The sequence below is a fragment of the Castor canadensis genome, chromosome 7, assembly GCF_047511655.1.
Source record: "Castor canadensis chromosome 7, mCasCan1.hap1v2, whole genome shotgun sequence".
NCBI classification, from domain to species: Eukaryota; Metazoa; Chordata; class Mammalia; order Rodentia; family Castoridae; genus Castor; species Castor canadensis.
The window spans coordinates 29,635,289-29,649,410 of record NC_133392.1 but is presented as its reverse complement, the minus strand read 5'-3'; the positions used below and the strand labels follow the sequence as shown (position 1 = coordinate 29,649,410).

The 14,122-nt window shown below is 44.3% G+C and overlaps 1 long non-coding RNA gene across 1 annotated transcript; it reads left to right on the top strand.

The window, feature by feature from the left end:
* The first annotated feature begins 387 nt into the window (after positions 1-387).
* On the top strand, positions 388-12,844 carry LOC141424764 (uncharacterized). The gene is made up of 3 exons (XR_012449663.1): positions 388-539; positions 5,894-6,123; positions 11,328-12,844. It is a non-coding gene; the product is annotated as an uncharacterized lncRNA (long non-coding RNA).
* The last annotated feature ends 1,278 nt before the right edge of the window (positions 12,845-14,122 follow it).

Sequence of the window (14,122 nt, the reverse complement as noted above, 5' to 3'; positions counted from 1 at the left end):
TATTTGTTTCTGTATTCCTAGTTCCTAGACTATACCTAGCATTTAATAGATACTCATATTGAAAAGTAGTAACAAATGATGAAATATCACTTCATTTAGATTTTGTTGACTTTAGAACAGGGCAGGAAATGACTATGTGGAATTCCAGAAACCTAGGTTCTTCCATACGCCCCCAACTAACCCTACTCCAACAGGGCAGTCATTGGTCCAGTGATATGTTGACTCAGATTGTCTTCTAGCCAATGGAAAACATCCATGGCTTGGACTCTGAATTCATTCTGTGTACCAGGATTGCTTAATTTGTAAATAGTCTGTATCTGTGTAATCCTCCTTGCCACAAGTCAAGTGGCTCTTTTTGAGTATGAAAAAACTGTGTTATGGGTTTACTGACATGACATCAATGAGGATATCAGGGTAGCTGGAAAAGAGGACTACAGTTTTAAATGATCTGGTCATTTGGGATGATGGGGCTACCACATGTCAGGCTTTGAGAAGCCCCATTAATTGGACCATGCAAAATACATCTCATTGATTCTAAGGTACCTTTTATTTTACATTTTAATGTCTCCAAAACTGGAATGTGTCTTAAAACAGTCGGCATCTTTAGTTTAGAGACATACAGTATTATAATAAGAAAGTATAAGACCTGTGTCCTGAATTATTTAGTTCAGGGACAGATTAGGGAGTTATGTAGATCATTTATAGGTACTAGGCCAATATGGAAATTTCATACAGTTGTTACCTCTGGGGGCTGGGGAACTCCCTACTGCCACACAGACCTCAGTTTACAAATGGGTCAGTCAAAAGATTAGATTCAGGGGATTGGAGTTCCAAGGCAACTAAGGGTTCAGGACCAGAGCCAGCAGGGCCAGGTCTCTAGACAGCTCTGTAGACACCAGAAGCTAAAAGAGTTGGAGGTTGCATGTTGCTTCCACTTTGACCCAACACAATGGAGACTGGCTTAGATCTCTTATTGCTATTCAGTCCTTTAAGATTTAAAGGACCAGTGTCATATGGGCATTGTAGCACATGCCTGTAACTTGGGAGGCTGAGGAAGATCATGAGTTCAAGGTCAGCCTGGATTACATAGCAAGACCATGTCAAAAAAAAAAAAAGGGGACCAGTGTCTCCTGCTTTAATGACAGCATCCATGGAAATGATCTAAGCTTCAAGATAATTCAATGGTTTAGGGCCAAAGTCCTCTTGGTAGTATAGATGAACTAGGTTCTCTCAAGTGAAGAATGGTTATTTAATATTATATATAATATTATATTATATAATATGTAATAATATAAATAAATAAAATATATTATATATAATTATATAATATATATAATATATTATAGCAGAATGGTTAAATTCTGATAGCTTTGCTGTCAGAAACTGGAATTGTATCTGAGTTTTGCTATTTCTATCTGGGTAGACTTGGTCAAATTTCTTACTCTCTGAACATCAGTGTTGTCATCTCTTTGTATCCCATTGCATAGTTAGGGAGATTGAAATGGAATAACGCCCAGTGCTTGGCTAAGTGAGTGGAAGATACTACATTTTTGACCAACCCCTGAGCGTCCCTGAGGTAGAATGCTTTTAGAATCTCTCGAGGACTTAAAGTTGTGTGTCATGGGATATTTTTGGAACCAAATGAATATTGGCATCTTAGATAATAAAAGACAATAGATATAACTTTACAGTCATTTCTGCCTTATATTTGGGGGGTCTGTTATTTGCACTGCCTTGATGTTAGGCCTTTGTTCTGCTGAGATGTTACTTGTGGGTAACTGTGTAGATGCCTGCTGCAGGAAACTAAACTATGTGACCTGAAAAGCAAAGGGGAGGCAGGAGAAAGGGTTGAGGAGAGGAAAGTCAGTGTGGCAATAGGGAACTAAGTGGAGAGAGATTCCCAACCAGAGAAAGAGAAGGAGGAGATTCCCATGGATGAGGGAGGAAGGTGAAGTTTTGGGTCAAGAGAGTTGTTCAGAGGAATTTTTATAGGAAGTTTTGCTCTGTGATGTGTGGGGTTATCTCTCCTTCCATATCCTCAAGAAATATTTAGTAAACTCTTCAGTGCTTTGAAATAGGTTTTATGCCTTAGCAACAAAAAAGATTTGTCAAAACATCATTGGTACACCACAAATATGTATGATATTTATTGCTGATCTAAATTTTAATTAATAAGAAAAAGAAAAATATTTTTGGATGCCTGGAGATGCTGAGGTCAAATAAAAGAAGCAAGAAAAGAGTGGCTCAAGGCAGGCCCTGATTGTAGAGAACCTAGCAGGCAGATTCAAACGTATGGAAAGAGGAGAATGAGGGACAAAAGGCAAAATTCCCTTTAGCTACAAAGAAGAATAAGGGTGGGAGGAAGGCAGGAAAGATTTCTATGTTAATAAGTCACAGTGTGACTATTTCAGAATCCCCACCTATATAACTCAAATATCTCAGCTTTACTTTTGTTTGTGCACGGTAAAATCCACATAAAATAAAATTTACTACCTTAACCTTTGTGTATATATGTGTGTGGTACTGGGGATTGAACTGGGGGCCTAGCAATCTCTCTAGCACTTGAGCTACACCCTTAGCCCTTTTGTTTTTGTTTTTCAGATAGGGTTTCGGTATTTTTGCCCAGGCTGGTCTCGAACTCAAATCTCCTACCTCCACTTCCTGAGTATCTGGAATTACACACATGTAACACCTCGCCCAGCCTTTGTTAACATTTTCAGTGTACAATTCTGTGGCATTATGTACTTTCACAGTGTTGTACGACCATCACGCACCACTGTCTATCCCCAGAATGTTTTTATCTTCCTCAACTGAAACTCTCTACCCATTCAATACTAACTCTCATTCCCCTCTACCACCATTCTACTTTGTCCCTATGAATTTGACTACTTTTGAGTTCTTCACGTAAGTGGAATCATGTAGCATTTGTTCTTTTGCAACTGGCCTGTTTCCCCTACCATAATATCCTCAAGGTTCATCCATGTTGTAGCATGTGTCAGAATTTCTTTTCTCCCAATGCCCACCCCTCACCACTTTCAAAAGAGGGCACAGCTATGCACGTCTGAATCCTAGCCCTGGGCAAAGTTTCTCTTCTTCAAGGAGGCTCCTTAGGCCACAAGTATATCAATGATTGCAAATAAATTGGAGTAAAGCAAGCATTTGTGATAGAAGGGTATTTTTAAATTTTACTTATTTATTATGTTCTACTAGTCAATTGCTCATAGCTTAAGGAAAAGGATTTTTGAATCTTAAAATAGTCAAACATTCAAAGAAAATCTATTGGGGGGTAAGGATTTATTTTTGTGAATGGAACAGAAATCGTGTTAATGCTTTCTGGTGGAAATAGAAAAATACGCATGGGCCATTCTGTTAATTTCTCTAATTTATGGTAAAAATAACAGAAAATGAGTTTACTTCCAAAGCCACAGAAAGAGTTAAGTCTCCACTTTTGGCTGATGGTCTCTGATAAAGGGCTACTGTGGGGCTGTTCTCAGTTCTAGAGCATGGCTTAAAAAGCACATAAGATAAGTCCAAATATTGGTTGTATCCTTGGAGTTTTCAGGAATCTGCCCCTTTATGTCAAAGAATTTGTAGATTGAAGCAGATGCCCACCTACTTTTAATGAATTGGTTTTTCGTACTAGGCAGTATTTAAAAGGAAAAGTTAGATATTTCTAGAGAGGGAGGAAAAGTGATTACTTTGATTGGAATGGTTAAAAAGGCAAATTTTTTTTTTAATCTAGGAATAAGACACAACTGGTAAGGAGGTGGGATATTGGTAAACCAGTAGCAATGGGTTTGGTCTATTTCCTTTGTCTCCACCAGGGCCTCTAGTGAAAAGCTTTGCAGAATGGTAGTGAGGAACAGAAACTCCGCAGAGGTCAAATCCTCTCCAACACAGACCTGTTTTCCTGGAAGAAGGGAAAACATGATCGTTACCTATCTTCATGTTCAAGTATAGTAAAGACTCTAAACCTATTGAAAATGTTGATCAGGAAGGGAGTTTTCCACTATTCACAATAGCCAAGTTATGGAAACAGCCAAGATGCCCCACTACTGACAAATGGATCAAGAAAATGTGGTATCTATACACAATGGAATTTTATGCAGCCATGAAGAAGAACGAAATGTTATCATTCACTGGTAAATGGATGGAATTGGAGAACATCATTCTGAGTGAGGTTAGCCTGGCCCAAAAGACCAAAAATCGTATGTTCTCCCTCATATGGGGACATTAGATCAAGGGCAAACACAACAAGGGGATTGAACTTTGATCACAAGATAAAAGTGAGTGCACACAGGGGAGATATGAGGATAGGTAAGACACCTAAAAAATTAGCTAGCATTTTTTGCCCTCAATGCAGAGAAACTAAAGCAGATACCTTAAAAGCAACTGAGGCCAATAGGAGAAGGGGAACAGGAACTAGAGAAAAGGTTAAATCAAAAAGAATTAACCTAGAAGGTAACACACATGCACAGGAAATTAATGTGAGTCAACTCCCTGTATAGCTATCCTTATCTCAACCAGCAAAAACCCTTGTTCCTTCCTGTTATTGCTTATACTCTCTCTACAACAAAATTAGAAATAAGGGCAAAAGAGTTTCTGCTGGGTATTGAGGGGGTGGGGGGAGAGGGAGGGGGCAGAGTGGGTGGTAAGGGAGGGGGTGGGGGCAAGGGGGAGAAATGACCCAAGCATTGTATGCACATATGAATAATAAAAAAAAAAATTAAAAAAAAAGAAAGGGAGCTTTCATCAACTGCTGGAGTACAATAAATCAGTTAGTTATTTTTAGAGGAATATTGTCAATACTCAAGAAATTTTCATCTTTGATTCAGTAATTGTGGGGGTTTATCTCTTGGAACTAGAGATTCACCTATGAGGATGTCACTTGCATTGTTATTTATGATACTGATAAACTGGGCGACACCTAACATCTATCTATAATAGATCAGTTAAAATAAATCATTATGTGTCTAACATGCAATTCAACCTAGAAGTGTTCATGTGGAAGATTATTTAATACCATAGCTGTCTTTCACCATAATATACTAAGTGAAAGCAGGCCATCAAATTGTACAGAATGAGCTATACCTTATTTTAAAAACATATACCTAGATGTTTGTTTGAAGCATACACTGTAAAATACTACGTAATTACTTCTGTAATTTGAGATTGCAAATAATTTTCATTTTCCTCTTTTTTGCTTCTCTGCTTTTTTCCATTTTTATGTTAACATTTATTATCATTGTAATTACTATCAAATTGCAATTACTAGTCAAATGAAAACATAGGGTAACAAGGCAAAAGAACACATGCTGACTAATCCTACATTAGCTTCATGATCTTATGAGAAATGTAACTAGGAGCCAACCAATTCTTTTTATTTGCTTTATTTTTTTTGAAACAGCATCTCACTTTGTATTCAGGCTGGCCATAAACTCAAGATCCTCCTGCCTCAGTCTCCCAAATGCTGGGATTATAGGAATACACCAACGAACAGGAAGATAGTCTCAAGCAGGATGTAGGACATGAGAAATTGCTAGTTAAGTCATAAAATGTGTCCAGGGTCAAGATAAAAAGGGCCCACGTAGAGATAACTGCCCATTCCCAACTTCCTTTGTCTCCTATACACAAACTTCTCAAAGCAGACCTCCCCTGCTGCTCCTATCTAAACAATTCTGGGTCCCTAACCCAGCACTGGCTCACCTATTAACAACTAACACATTCCTGGTAACCTGATGCCCCACACTGCCCTTTAAGGATCCCATGAGTTCATTGTTGGGGCCCAGAATTTTGAGTGTGAGCTCATCTGGGACCACTGGCGTAAAATACAATCTGAGTTCTCTGCTTCTCTTAGTGTCACTTGGTTTCTCATCTGACAATATTTCCACAGCATTTCTGGAGGCCCCAGTGAGATACCCACTGTCTGACCCCTTGAACGATTGGCCAGCGGCTGGACTGCACCTGAGCAGGGAGGGACTCGGGATTGAATGAGGCGGAGCACCACCTGATGGTATTCTGGGTCTTCCTTTGCCCCAGAGTTCCAACCTTCTGAGTAATCTTGACCCAACTGGACTCCAAGGAGAAGTGGACCAACTCACCTGGCAATTTTGTCTGGACTTGGTAAGCCTCCCCATCCCTGCCCTGGGAAAGTCAGCCCTCAGTCAGGTCCCATCCCACTGGGCAGAAGGGGAGTTTGATCAGCTCCCAGGAACCTCCAAGAGGAGTTCCACAGGTCAGGGACTTCCCCAAAAGGGGGGAAGGAAAACTGTAATAACTTTTGTGTAAATGTGTGTGTGAATGAGCAGCCTGATTCATCCTCGCTTCAGGCTCAAGTTTGTGGCTCCATGGCTGAAAAGCTACAGAGTCCAAGTGGGTCTGTCCTGGAACCCAAGTGGTTTCCATGGTGATACTCATACAGCTTAGGGTGGCTTGGGGCAACCTGATCTAGAGTCACAAGGCTGACCTTGCCATTGATGCTAAGAGGCACCTAGGATCCTTCAGGATGTGGCCAGGCAGACATCTTATTGGTCTCTTCTCTTGAAGGGGCACCCACCCTTGTTTGTCTTTGTGCCACCAACATGGGGTAGGGGGAGTACATAGGGTGGATATAGGAGTCACCTCTAACTGCCATGGGTGGAGGTTCCTCAAAACCCACAGTCCTAGAGTGTATGCTTAAACATTTAAGAAGGGATTCTCAGGAGATTATGAGATCAAAATGTCTCCCAGAAGGTTGTACACACTGTGTGAGTTGGAATGGCTCACTTTTGGAGTCAACTGGCCCCCTCAAGGTATCCTAGATTTGCCCACTGTCAAGGCCATTTATCAGATCATAATAGGAACCCCCAGACACCCTGATCAGTTCCCTTATATTGGCTCCTGGCTTCAGGTAGCTCAGACTATGCCCCCCTTGGGTGTGATTCTGTGCCAACAAAAAGGGACAGAGCAGAGTTTTCATGGCTCAAGCAATGAAGCCTAAAGACTAGAAGCTGACCAAGCTTGTTCTGCAAGGGGACCCAGAAGATGAACTGCCTGTGCCCCCGCCATATATTTCCAGCACACCCCCACCATCAGAGCAGCCAATGCTATCTTTCCCAGATAGCCTGCCACCCTCAGTGAGTCCCCCTCAGCCCTGTCAGCTGCCTCCCAGTCCCAGCAATGTCTCACACCCGTCCCTGGCTTGGAGTCCAATTCCACAGCCCCTGAGCTGCTGCCTTTGCTCATCCCAGGTACCAGCCACTCAGGCCAGGGCCCTACAAATGCCGGTCCATGAGACGCAAGGGCCCCAGCAAATTGGTGCTGATGGCATGGTCCAGCCTGGACACTCTATCCTCTATTACCAGCCTTTCAGTACGACTGACCTCTTAAATTGGAGGAACCACACACTGCCATATTCAGAAAAACCCCTGGCCATGGTCAATCTCCTAGAATCCAAATTTCAGACCCATCAACTCACCTGGGATGACTTGGAATGATCCTTCTGACATTTTTCAACACAGAAGCGCAATGGCGAATTCTGACAGAAGCTCACCACTGGCTCCAAGGGCAGGCCCCAGCAGGAACCCTAGATGAAGAAGCTTGGAGAAGAGAGGAAACTCCTGATACTCAGCCTACCTGGGACTTCAATACAGCAGAAAGAGGAGGAGTCCTCACTCAGTGTCACACTGCCCTCCTACACAGGCTCAAGGCTGGAGCTAAGAGACCTACCAACATGTCTCAAACTGCAGCAGTTATCCAGAAGCAAGAGAAAACAACTGATTTTTATGAGAGACTCTGGGAGGCCTTCCGGGTGTACACCCGCTTCGATCTGGAAGCACCAGAAAACCAGCAAATGGCCAATATGGTGTTTGTGGCCCAGTCATATGCCAACATTCGCTGGAAACTTCAGAAACTTGAAGACTTCACTGGAATGAATGCCACCCAGCTGTTAGAAGTGGCAAATAAAGTCTTTGTAAACTGGGACCATGAGGAAAAATGAGAAGCCAATAAAAGATGAAAGCCAAGGTGTCCCTGTTGGTTGCAGCACTGGAGAAGCTGGACCTGACCAACGAGTCAGCTCTGCCATGGAAGGGGAGACCCAGTGGAAGAACCCCACTCTAATGAGACCAATGTGCCTATTGCAAGATTGGCCACTGGAAGAATGAAAGCCTCCACCACAAGGGACCAGCATCGGAGCCTAACAAAATTACACCAGGAAAGAAGACAGGATGGCAACCCAAACCAGAGACCCAGGATCTCAGTGACCTAGCAGGAATTGAGTCAGACTAGGGAAGACCAGGCTCCTTACTATTAGGCCCCTGAGAGCCCAGAGTTGAAATGAAAGTGGGGGGTGGTGCAACCAATGATATTCATGGTGGACTCAGGTGCTGAGCATTCTGTGGTCATTAAACCTGTGGCCCCACTCACTGAACACAGGGCCACAATAGTCAGAGCCACCAGCACTCAAACTGCCCAGCAGTTCTGCCAACCCCGGGCAGGCCAACTAGGAGGGCATGAGGTGACTCACAAATTCCTGTATTTACCAGAATGCCCAATTCTTCTGCTGAGAAGGGACTTACTAACAAAGCTCAGAGCCCAAGTCACCTTCATCCAGGGAGGCCCTACAAGCCTTACAGTGAGAGGACCAAACATCCTCATCATGGCAGTGACCATGCCTACAAAAGATGATTGGCGACTCTACCACCAGGAAAAGGAGGACGTGGTGAAGCCCACCTGACTGCTGGAGGAGTTTCCTGATGTCTGGGCTGAAAAAGGACCACCTGGCCTGGCTTGCAACCATGTGCCCATAATGGAAGATCTCAAACCTGGGGCACTCCCTGTTAGACAGAGGCAATATCCAGTGCCACGGGAAGCATGCCTAGGAATTCAGACCCACCTACAGTAGCTGAAGGATGCAGGGAAATTGATTGAATGCCTATCGCCCTTGAACACCCCACTGTTACCCTTCAAGAAGGCAGGAAGAAATGATATGGGCCTGTCCAGGACCTGCGGGCAGTCACCAATGCTGTTATCCTGCTGCACCCAGTAGTTCCTAACCCCTACACTCTCCTGAGCCTTCTACCACCATGAGCAAGCTGGTTCACATGCCTGGACCTAAAAGATGCTTTCTTATGCCTCTGCCTGGCCCTAGTTAGCCAGCCTCTGTTTGCCTTTGAATTGGAAGACCCCCATACTGGAAGAAAAATACAAACGACCTGGACCAGACTCCCTCAGGGATTCAAAAACTCACCCGCCTTGTTTGGGGAACGCTAGCAGCGGATTTGTCAACTTTCTCAGAAGAAAATCCTACTGTATTTTGCTCCAAATCCTACTGTATTTTGCTCCAATGGAGCATGGATGATCTGATCCTGGCAAGCCACTACCGAGAGAAGTGCTGGGAGGGGACAAAGGCATTGCTAGCCCAACTCTCTAAGGCAGGCTACAAAATTTCCCAGAAAAAGGCCCAAGTTTGCCAGCAAGAGGTCCAATACCTCAGGCTCATCATCTCAGAAGGATGATGCCCTAGGACTGGAGGGGAAACAGGCTATCTGCTCCATCCCACAGCTGAAGACCAAAAGGGAGGTCCAAGAATTCTTGGGAGCAGCAGGATTCTGTCACACCTGGATACCCAGATATTCAAGCCTGGCCAAATCAATCTAGGAGGCCATAGCAGGCTCCAGAAAGGACCCTCTAAATTGTGGACCAGACCAAGAAAAGTCTTTCCAGGAGACAAAGAGACTATTAACAAGTGCCCCTAAGCTACAGCTGCCAGATGTAACACAACCATTCAATCTCTTCATCTGCAAGAAAAATTACACAGCTCCAGGGGTCCTCACCCAAACAGTGGGTCCATGGCAGCGGCCAGTGGTGTACCTGTTGAAGCACTTGGACCCAGTGGCCTGAGGCTGGCCTCCATGTCTCCAAGCCCTGGTTGCTATGGTAACCCGAATCAGGGGGGTCAACAAGCTCACCCTAGGACAGGACATTAATGTTATATAATGTTATATAAGGTCCCTCATGCAGTTATGGCCCTAATGAATGGGCAGGGTCATAAATGGCTGACCAGTTCCAGAATGGCCCATTACCAAGGACTACTATGTGAGAATCCTCAAGTCAGACTTGAAACTGTATGAACTTTTAATCCTGCCACCTTCATGCCAACAGAGGATGGGCCCCCAGATCATGATTGCGAAGAGGTAGTGGATGAAGTGCACTCCAGCAGGCCAGACCTAACAGACACCCCCTCTCAGATCCAGAGCTTGAACTCTACAGATAGAAGCAGCTTTGTCCAGGATGGACAGCTAAAGGCCAGGTTCACAGTCACCACTGCTAACAACATCATACAGGCTGAAGCCCTACCACAAGGACGGTCCACACAATGAGCTGAACTTTGGGTGTTGGTCCAGGCATTGTGATATGCAAAGGGCAAGCAGGTGAACGTCTACACAGGTTCTAAGCATGCCTTTGCCACCCTGCATGTGCACGGAGCAATATACAAGGAGAGAGGACTGCGGACAGCAGGGGGAAAAGAGATTAAAAACAAAGAAGAAATCCTCCAACTGCTGGAAGCAGTCTGGGAGCCATCTCAGGTGGCTATTATCCACTGCAGAGGCCACCAAAGGGGCACAGATTGCATCAACAGAGAAAAACCACCTGCCTGACCAGGCGACAAAGATAGCAGCAGAAGAACTAAGATCCCCTGGAGTGCCAAAGCAAACCACCAAACTTTTTTTGGTGCCAGAGCTGCCTCCCAACCTGAATTACACCAAGAAGGAAGAACAATGGACAAAAGATGAAAAAGGAATAAAAGATAAAGGAGGATGGTGGAAGTTGCCTGACCAGAGACTCTGGTCAGTGCAGTAGCAGCCCTTTTGTTAAAAATAAAAGTGAAGCTCCATATAGTGTACAGGCCTCAGAGTTAAGGGAAAGTAGAGCACATGAATCAAACCCTCAAAATTACCTTAGCTAAACTCTGCCAAGAAACACAATCTCCCTAGGTAGACATGCTACCATTAGCCCTGCTCAGAGCATGCTGTACCCCTAGACCCTCTGGCTACTCACCCTTTGAGATTCTCTATAGCAGACCCCCTACCATAATAAACAGGCTCAGAGGGGATGTCAGGCAAACTTTAAAATGTCCCAGCATCTCCAGACCCTAGGAAAAACTCTATGCCACATATCCTCAGAAGTCTTAGAAAGGACCACGATCCCCATGGGTAATTGGGCCCATCCCCATCAACCCGGGGATATGGTATGGGTAAAAGATTGGAAAAAGGAGCCACTCTAACCTGGTTGGACGAGTCCCCATCTAGTAATACTAGCAACTCCCATTGCTGTTAAAATTGCAGGTATCACTCCCTGGATTCATCACTCCCAGATAAAGAAGGCAGCAGCACCTGCAGACCCCAGTGACTGGGAGGCCATCCATGACCCAACTAACCTCAAATTAAGGTTCCAGAGGATGTCACAACAGCATGCCATTGCCCGGGAGAGCTCCAGCCCTGCTCCAGCCACCTCCCAGAAGCTGGTTGGTCAACACATGGCGGAAGCCTGAGGATTCACCCACCAGGATATAAATGTATTCCCCTTTTCTGCCACCTTACCCTATCCTGCTGATTAGCATTGCTGCAATACTGTTCACACTAGGACTGGCCATCACTGCTCCCCAGGACTGGACCGTAGACCAGAAATTACCAGTGGCCTCCTGTTATCTCCTCATAGTAGGAAGGCTTACTGCTGTTCAGTGCTACCTGTAGCCCAGACCCCAGTCGCAGGCATGAGGTCTCTGATGTGTTTTTACCTCCTGATTCTACTACACTTTAACGTTGTTCTATCTAGAGGCCAGGTTGACTGCTCAGCTTGCGTAAAACCTCTCTCCTTCCAGGGAAAACTATGATATGGCTTTACCTATTACCAATACCTGTCACCCGCATGCAGCACATCAATTTCTGAATGTACCAGAGTAGGGACAATTTACTATAAGGGAAAACTGGCAGGCCTGACAGGGTCCTGGAAGAACAAAGGCACTATAAGACAGATGGTTTACTGGCAGAAAGACAGGGACCACTTAAAGACATGGAATGACAAAATGATGGGGTGGAAAAAAAAAACCTCGTCATGTCTAGGCATCCTATCTGTCCACCCTGTCCCCATATCAGTTTACTAAGGAAAAAGCCACAGATATAGAGAGGCCATCCAGAGGTGATTACATAGATGGCTATGAGCCTATAAAAGACATTGATCTGCCACCACCATGACCCCCTTTAAGGCTTCCTTCTGGGACAGGGAACTTTAACTTGGAACCCCAACTGCACAACCTGTTAAATGCAACTCACTGCCTCCTTAATCTTACGAACCTACCATTGGAGGGTGATTATTGGCTCTGGCTGTCCTCAGGTCCCCTCAATTATGTAGCAACCCCGGTGAGCCCCCTCAACCAGAGTGTGCATGATGCTACTCCTAACTCTACCAGCATGAAACTCAAATAAGAAATCTACAGACATCTTAGAGAGCCCCTAATTTATCTACAATTCAAGAGGCTACTATCCAATGGGGGAACTGGCTGCTAGCCAATGTGCCCAAATCTGAAACTGTACAGCCACCACCATTAGATGTAGAGTTGACAGACCATAATGCAGCAGCTCAGGAACCTTCTTTGTTTGCAGGACACTTTCTTATCAGTTCTTGCCAGCTAACTGGAAGGGCATTTGCACATTACCACTCCTCACTCCCCAGATAAACATAGTGCCTAACAATCGGACCCTCCTGTACCTTTGATGGCCCACGCACAGTCAAAGCCAGCTATCCAATTCATACCTTTATTAATTGGATTAGGGATAACAGCTGGAATAGGAACAGGCATAGGTGGAATTGCCTTGTCAGTGACAGGACCAAAAGTCCCCAACCTAGTCCTAGATAAAATTGCCAATTTAAAAGCACCAACTAATAAAATGGAAGTGCAACAAACTATTGGATTGTTTAGATATTGGAGAAATCATATCCCATATTTACAGATCCTATTACAACACTTGTATCAGGTTATTAAGAAGGCCTCTGATTTTGAATGGGGCCCACAACAAAAACACGCCTTTAAGGCAGTAAAGGAGTTGATAACAACTCATAGTCAACTATATACCATTGCACACACTGACACCGTGATTCTGGATATTTCCTATCAAGCTGGATACAGAAACTGGAGCATAATGTGTAAACAAGGTGCATGCACAGTACCTATATCATTTTGTAAAAGATTCCCATATGTGGAACTCAAATATACAATTTTTGAGAGACTCACTTGAATGCTCATGGAGGTGGTGAAAATGGTGTGCCTGGTCCTGACAGATCAATGCCTAATAATCCATAGCACAGTACCAATATTGGACTGGGTCAACATGAAGGTGGAAGCCCTAGCCGGAACCCTGTCTGAATCTAAGGTGTTGAAATGGAAGTGGTTCCTCTCTGAGTTCCTCAATAATCATAAGATCATGGCAAGGAGGAAGACTCCACTCTGGGTAGAGGAGATTGCCTCAGCCCCAATGGTACCATGCCCCATAACCATGCCAAAAAATTACACAGGCCAAGAATATCAGCCGTTGGGGGACAGAGAGATGGGACAACTCACAAACAAACGCCTGGTTCACTGATGGATCATCCATGTTGTGGAGTGGCAAGCTGCATTGGAAATCTGCAGCCTGGAGACCCACAGACCAAGGCACAGGTAGATCAGTGCAACATGCAGAGGTCCATGCAGCCAGATTAGCAATTGAACAATCTCACAAAGAAGGACATAAAATTGTTAGGATATATTCAGACTTGTGGTGCGTGTGCAATGGTATTGCAATATGGTCAGAAAAATGGAAACATACCAACTGGCAGATAAATGGCAAGGACATATGGTCTAAGGACGACTGGATAAAAATGGACGAACTCTCCCAGTCTATTAGCATCTGTGTGACACACATGGATGCACACACAGGGAAAGGTGATCCAACATCTCAGCATAATGAAAAGGCAGATAAGTTAGCATCTCTGATGATTACCAGAAATACACTTTGGCAGGTGAAAGAGTCCACAGACCATTCTGTAGCCTTATATAGGAAAGACAACCAGGCAGATCCGTGGCATGTGTGTAAACAAGAAGGAC